A 6,011-nucleotide genomic window follows, 5' to 3' on the forward strand; every position below is an offset into this window, starting at 1 on the left:
ACCCTGCGGGTTGCTGTTCATGAATGTCTGTATTGACGTTGGTGTTACACAGACAACGCACATCTATTCCCATTTAAAACCAGCTGCCACAAGCCTAATTCTATCTGGAACTTTAATTGACACTTGCCTTGTGAAATAACACATTTATAGGTCCCAAAGATTAGGACAGGGGCATCTATGTGAAACGTAATTCCACCTACAGTGTCACGACTAAGTAAGGTGGAAACGGGGTGGGGGGGTCAGCAGATTTGCTGAAGGGACAGCAGTGTGGTACTTTGTGTACTACACATGAGAACCTATGCCTGTGAGCTGAAATGGAAGCAGAGACGAGTCCTTTGGTCTCTTGGCTCAGAGATGCCTGAAGCATGACTTGCCATAGCAAAGTCCTAGGCGCATGCTCTTGCTTGCCATGCCTGGGATGCGATGACGGGAGACAGCTCCCGTTTGTCTCTCACTCAGGGTGGCACGTAGGTTTCTTGTTTTCCCAGGAGAGGACTCATTGTGGAGAGGGGAGTGGGTGAAGGCAAACTGTTGGCTGCCCCACGTGAGGCCTATCAGTTGCATTTCAGAGACAACTGGAGTTGACGCAGGCATCCCTTCCAAATGTAATCAAACGCCTCCTGTTGCCAGACGATGTGTTATTCAGTGAGGTTCTGGTGAGGGTTGTTGAGAGTCTGAGAAGCCTTCTGTAACTCTATCAGATGGGTCCTGGGAGGAGGAGGGCGGAGGGGGCTCACTTTACTGCCAAGTTAACATCCAAACTGTTGTGATTCCAAAAGGCCCTTGTTACTGGCTACTAAGGAAAAGATCCACAGGGAGGTGGCAAGCGGCGACACTAGGGTGAGAGAACAGAGTCTCAAGGAACGGCGCTGAGACAGAGACCCACGGGAAGGAACGGCGCTGAGACAGAGACCCACGGGAAGGAACGGTGCTGGGACAGAGATCCACGGGAAGGAACGGCGCTGAGACAGAGGTCCATGGGAAGGAACCGCACTGAGACAGAGATCCACCGGAAGGAACGGTGCTGGGACAGAGATCCACGGGAAGGAACCGCACTGAGACAGAGATCCACCGGAAGGAACGACGCTGGGACAGAGATCCACGGGAAGGAACGGCGCTGAGACAGAGATCCACGGGAAGGAACAGCGCTGGGACAGAGATCCACGGGAAGGAACGGCGCTGGGACAGAGACCCACGGGAAGGTGGGAAATGGTGGCTTTAGGGTAGGAGAACAGGCCATGGGCAGGACCCACAACAGACTCCCAAGCAGCAGCATCCTGTACCCTGCTACCCCATTTCTCTGTGCTGGGGGTAAGTTTGAAGAGGACAGAGCTTGAGTAGATACAGATAGAATGGCTTTCTCTATTTGAGCAGCCTTTGTGGAAATGACTTTCTTAATCTGCCTTATTTGAACTGGAATTTACACATACACACACACACACACACACACACACACACACACACACACACACACACACCTTGTGACCTTGGCAGAACAAGATGAAGAAATCTTTCTTGGTCTTTTCTGTGGAGAGGGAACCTCTATCTTTAGCGGCCTGGGCTGGGGTGAATGTTTTAGTAGCTACAGCCAAGAGTCCTCAGCTCTGTCCTCTATTTTGATGCTTTAGACAACACTGGGCAACCTCTCTAAAGAATCTTTGGGACAGATACCTGTCAAAGGAATGGTCTTGACTGGGTGCCTCCAAATACCTTTGTCAGTTGGGAACACTTTTTAAGAAAGATCTACATATAAAATTGTGGTTAAGCAACATGCAGATGATGGCATGATTGTATCTTAACAGCATAGATACATTGCACTAAAAAAAGTTTCCTTTTTATAGTCACTTTTTGGTTCCCACATGTTCAAGGACCCAGGAAAGAGTAAAGTGACACTTGAAAGAAAGTTGGTGGCTGGAGGATGGTTGACTTCTTGTTGCCTATCCTTTGGTACTTATTTCATTCTGTGCCTAATGTGTGCATTATCTAGAAAAAGAAAATTAAAATTTTAATGGACAGAATCAGTATAGAACGAGGAAACTACAATGAAATTTAGATTGTATTCAACTCCCTATAATGAAACTGCCTCAGCCATAAACTTTAGATTTTTTTTACATCTTCTTCAACAAAGAATAATAATAATAATAAGATCCCTCCTAAGGATCATAAGTTATGACTTGACCAATCAGGAGAGACCAGCATTGTTATGATGCTACTGCAGACATCTGCAAGTCAGGCTCAAGGAGATGATGTAGTCTCTACCCATATGCATTTCACGTTCCCCAATTTCTATAGTTTGCTACTAAGTAGGGTATGCTTCTATGTCTGACTCTTGTCCTTTGCTCAGCCATCGTGAAATGTGAGCGTATTGCCCTGTGCCATGCCTGGGTTTCAGCATAGGTTGCCATCATACATCACCATTTGCCCATCAGCAAGCTCTTCTTGGTTCAGTACCATCTGCATTTCCCAAGAATTTGAAAGCTCTGACCCCTCAATTTTTGGTTAAGCTATGTGTTGGAGTAAGAGTGGATCAGGATTGATTGTGTCATATCTATTCCTTCCTTTGACAGAGTGCCAAGGGAGGCAGCACATATGGAGCTCCACTTGGATCTTGAAGTGATAATGCCCTTCAAAGGAACCATGACATGTGACTATAGGAAGCCAGGACCCATTCTTGGATCCTCATCTGGCTTCTCTATGACCCATACCACACTGTTGTGTGTCATGTTTTCATGTTGGGGATTTTTCTGATCCAAGTGAGTGTCACGGTGACACAGAGAACAAGCATAATGCTTTTGGGCTCATAGGAAGCTAAACGTAATGCTACTTTGGAAGCAGAATACATTGAGGAGGTTACATTTGCACAGATTCTGAGAAACTGGTGGCATTCAGCTGACTGAAAGAGAAGTGACCTCCGGGGAGGTCATGCTGTGTGAGGATGCACTTGTCTGAACTTCAGACTTCATGTGCAATGTGGAAGGTGATTACACCACTAATCCAAGAAGCTACTGTGTAGCCAAGTGGCACACGGAGTGCTACAGCGACATTTCTCCATACAGCTGCCCACAGGCATTGAGCTATGGAGAGCAGGGCCAAGGTACACACTCAGGGTATGGGGGTAACATCCTTCACCACCGATTCCACACTGCATGCAAAAGGTGAAAACAGGCTAGAAATAAAGGTGTCTACAACTGTGGCTTGCATTCTCCCTCCTGAACCTGATCTGCAACTCCACAGGCTTCTGATGGAAAATTCTAGTTTGGCTGGGTGTCATGGCATAAGCTGATCCTGGCACTTGGGAGGTAGAAGAAGAATTGAGTTTAAGGTCTGCTTCAGTCACAGACTGAGATCTTGTCTTTAAAAAAAGAGAGAATGGGAAGGAAAAAAGAGAGAGAGGGAGGGGAGAAAAACTGTAGTTTGATACTGAATAACTGTGCAGCATTCTGAGCAGTCTGTAGCCAGCTGGTCTGATGTCTTGTCTGTTTGCTAGGACCTGAACAATATGGTTCCAACCAAAGGACCCAGCCTGATTAGGCCTATGCAATTGAGAGGACCATCCACCCTAGTCCTAACCGACCAGAGCTAGGGTCATCTGTTCCTACTAAGAAATCGCCAGCTGGACCAACGCCTCTCTCAGTTCTGAGGATCTCAGCTACTGAAGACACAGCCACTCTGACACCCCACAGGATAGCAGGCTTGCTGAGGAGAGAGGCAACACAGAGCCAAGCTACTCCCAGGTACACGACAGTCAACTCAAACCCTCTTGACTTTGCCTAGCTGTGGGGTACCTTCTTTGAGGGGCTTCTGTATATACTGAAGAAATGTAAAGTAACTCCCATGGCAGAAGAAAGAAGCTCGTCATTGTTTGATTTTATTACTTCTGTGAAGGGACCTATGATGTCAACATTAGCATTCTTGGCAAAAACAAAACAAAAAACCCAGGAGCAAAATATCTGTTTCTTTGATTTCTCAGGAGAGAAAAGTCAGAACAAACAAATAAACAAAAACAACAAACCCTACACATTTGTTCTGTTTTGTTGTTGCTTAATTCTATTATGTCTTCCACACACATAACTCTTAGTTTTCCTAGCAACTATGTGGCAGTGTGTGAACACAATAGAGGATGGAAAGAAGGATTCATGGAGGAGGAGAATTACATCTGTCAGATTCATGTAGGGCCTGAGGCTCACAGAGGTTAGTTAAGCTGATGAGGACCACAGCCAGTCAGTGCTAACACAGAGATCTGCCTGGAAATCTCAGGCATTCTACCTAATCTGGGCTCCACAGAAACCCTATCTGTAGGTCACAGGAACTGCAGGAGTCTCTGTGGTGCCTGCTTCCCATACCCATGTCCCACCATGTCCATGCTAAGATCCTTCACCTAAACGATCCATCCATTTGGGTTGGCAATACAACCAAAACCGGAAATTCTCAAGTAGAGGCAAGTTTTTGCTTGGGGAACATCTGGCAGTATATGGAGACATGTTGGGTACTTCAATGGGGGGTGGTGGGAATTACACATCACTGGAGGTATATACCTGACACTGCCAGAGCAACACCCTTAACAAGAGATCGTTGCATCTCAACCAGTCGACACTGTGCAGAGGGTGGGAAACCTGGATAAGAATGAAGAATGAGCCTCCATCCCCACATGACATGTGGGGAGAAAGCTGTGTCTTCTTTCTTAAGTCGACTATTAGTATTTTGCCAGGGTTTTTTCCTTCCAACACAATAAGGGTCTGTCATTCAGAGATGGAGTAAGAAATCAAGGCCCAGAGGAAAGAGGTGACTGTGTAAGGCCTCCCCAAAACTTGATAGAGAAGGAAAAGCCTATTCCTCCTGCTCCAAGCTGAGACACTTCCTACCTCCCATGCTTTGCTCTCCCCACACCAGCTCTGCTCGAAGCCTTTTCTGACTCACTGGTTCAACAAAATGTGGTCTGGAACTACTCACTGACACAGACCTGGTTATCCCCTATTCTAGTGCAAAACTAGAAGCCATGCAGACCGACACAGGCAGCCACTACTTGGAGCTTCAGTCTACAGAGGCAGACTGATGCCTATGGCAGAGGTGTTCCTCTCTCTCTCTCTCTCTCTCTCTCTCACACACACACACACACACACACACAAGCACACATGCACACGCATACACAGTTTCTTAGACAGGAAAGATTTTTTTCTTTTTTTTTATAGCTTGTTCTGTTGATGCTTATTTTGTCCTGTTTATCAGCCAGCTAGAGGAACAGGTATGGTCAGGGAAACCTTCTAGGGCCTGTGGTTTCATTTGTAGGGTCTACAATATCATTGGAGCTTCTTTGAGCCTTCATAGAGCTAGTGGGAGTGCTGAGATCCTAGTCTGAAATTGTTTACTGTCACATAGATGCAGGAAACACTCAAGTAGTATCTGCTGAGCAGAGTAATTCCTGTGACATATTTATCCAATGAGGGCTGTCTGGACACAAACAGTAGAGTTAAACCCTGGAGCAAGAGCAAGGCGGTTCCCTCCCTAGACTACTAACAATCTGGGGACCGGAATGAACAGATAGTTTTCATGTCCTCAGAAGCATTCCTGAACTCACCAGAGGACCCAGCTCTAATTGTATTCTTTTCCTACAATGCCCTTGTATTTTTGTCAAATGGCCATTTATTATTCATCAACAAGTCTAGCTGCCACTTTCTTGCAAATACCTGGGTAATACATCTCCCACTTCTCCAGATGGCTACATCTGTAAGGCATCCAGTGAGGACAGTAGCTTCTTGTGGGGAGGAGCAAGCCAGGTTATTGATGTTACTCTGGTTGGATTACTTGTTGAAGCCATGAGTAGTTCACCTAGCCTTTCTCTGGGTCCAGTTTCATCATCTGTTGCAAGCACGAAGCATCATGAAATATTGGGTGGGTCTGGCTCCGTGGGAGAATACTTACCCAATATGTGCAAGGTCCTGGATTCATATCCACCAATGAAAACTAAAAGATATAGGGTCACTCTGTCTGGTGCAGTTAGCTCAAGCATGAGG

The 6,011-nt window shown here is 46.2% G+C and overlaps 1 long non-coding RNA gene across 2 annotated transcripts; it reads left to right on the top strand.

Moving 5' to 3' along the window:
- Positions 1-773: 773 nt before the first annotated feature.
- On the top strand, positions 774-4,003 carry LOC121141984. Of its 2 annotated transcripts, none has more exons than XR_005878986.1 (3): positions 774-1,311; positions 2,568-2,753; positions 3,488-4,003. It is a non-coding gene; the product is annotated as an uncharacterized LOC121141984 (long non-coding RNA). The 2 variants fall into 2 exon arrangements; XR_005878987.1 differs by having other exon boundaries at positions 774-1,202.
- The last annotated feature ends 2,008 nt before the right edge of the window (positions 4,004-6,011 follow it).

Source organism: Mesocricetus auratus, unplaced genomic scaffold (genome assembly GCF_017639785.1).
Source record: "Mesocricetus auratus isolate SY011 unplaced genomic scaffold, BCM_Maur_2.0 Super-Scaffold_100008, whole genome shotgun sequence".
NCBI classification, from domain to species: Eukaryota; Metazoa; Chordata; class Mammalia; order Rodentia; family Cricetidae; genus Mesocricetus; species Mesocricetus auratus.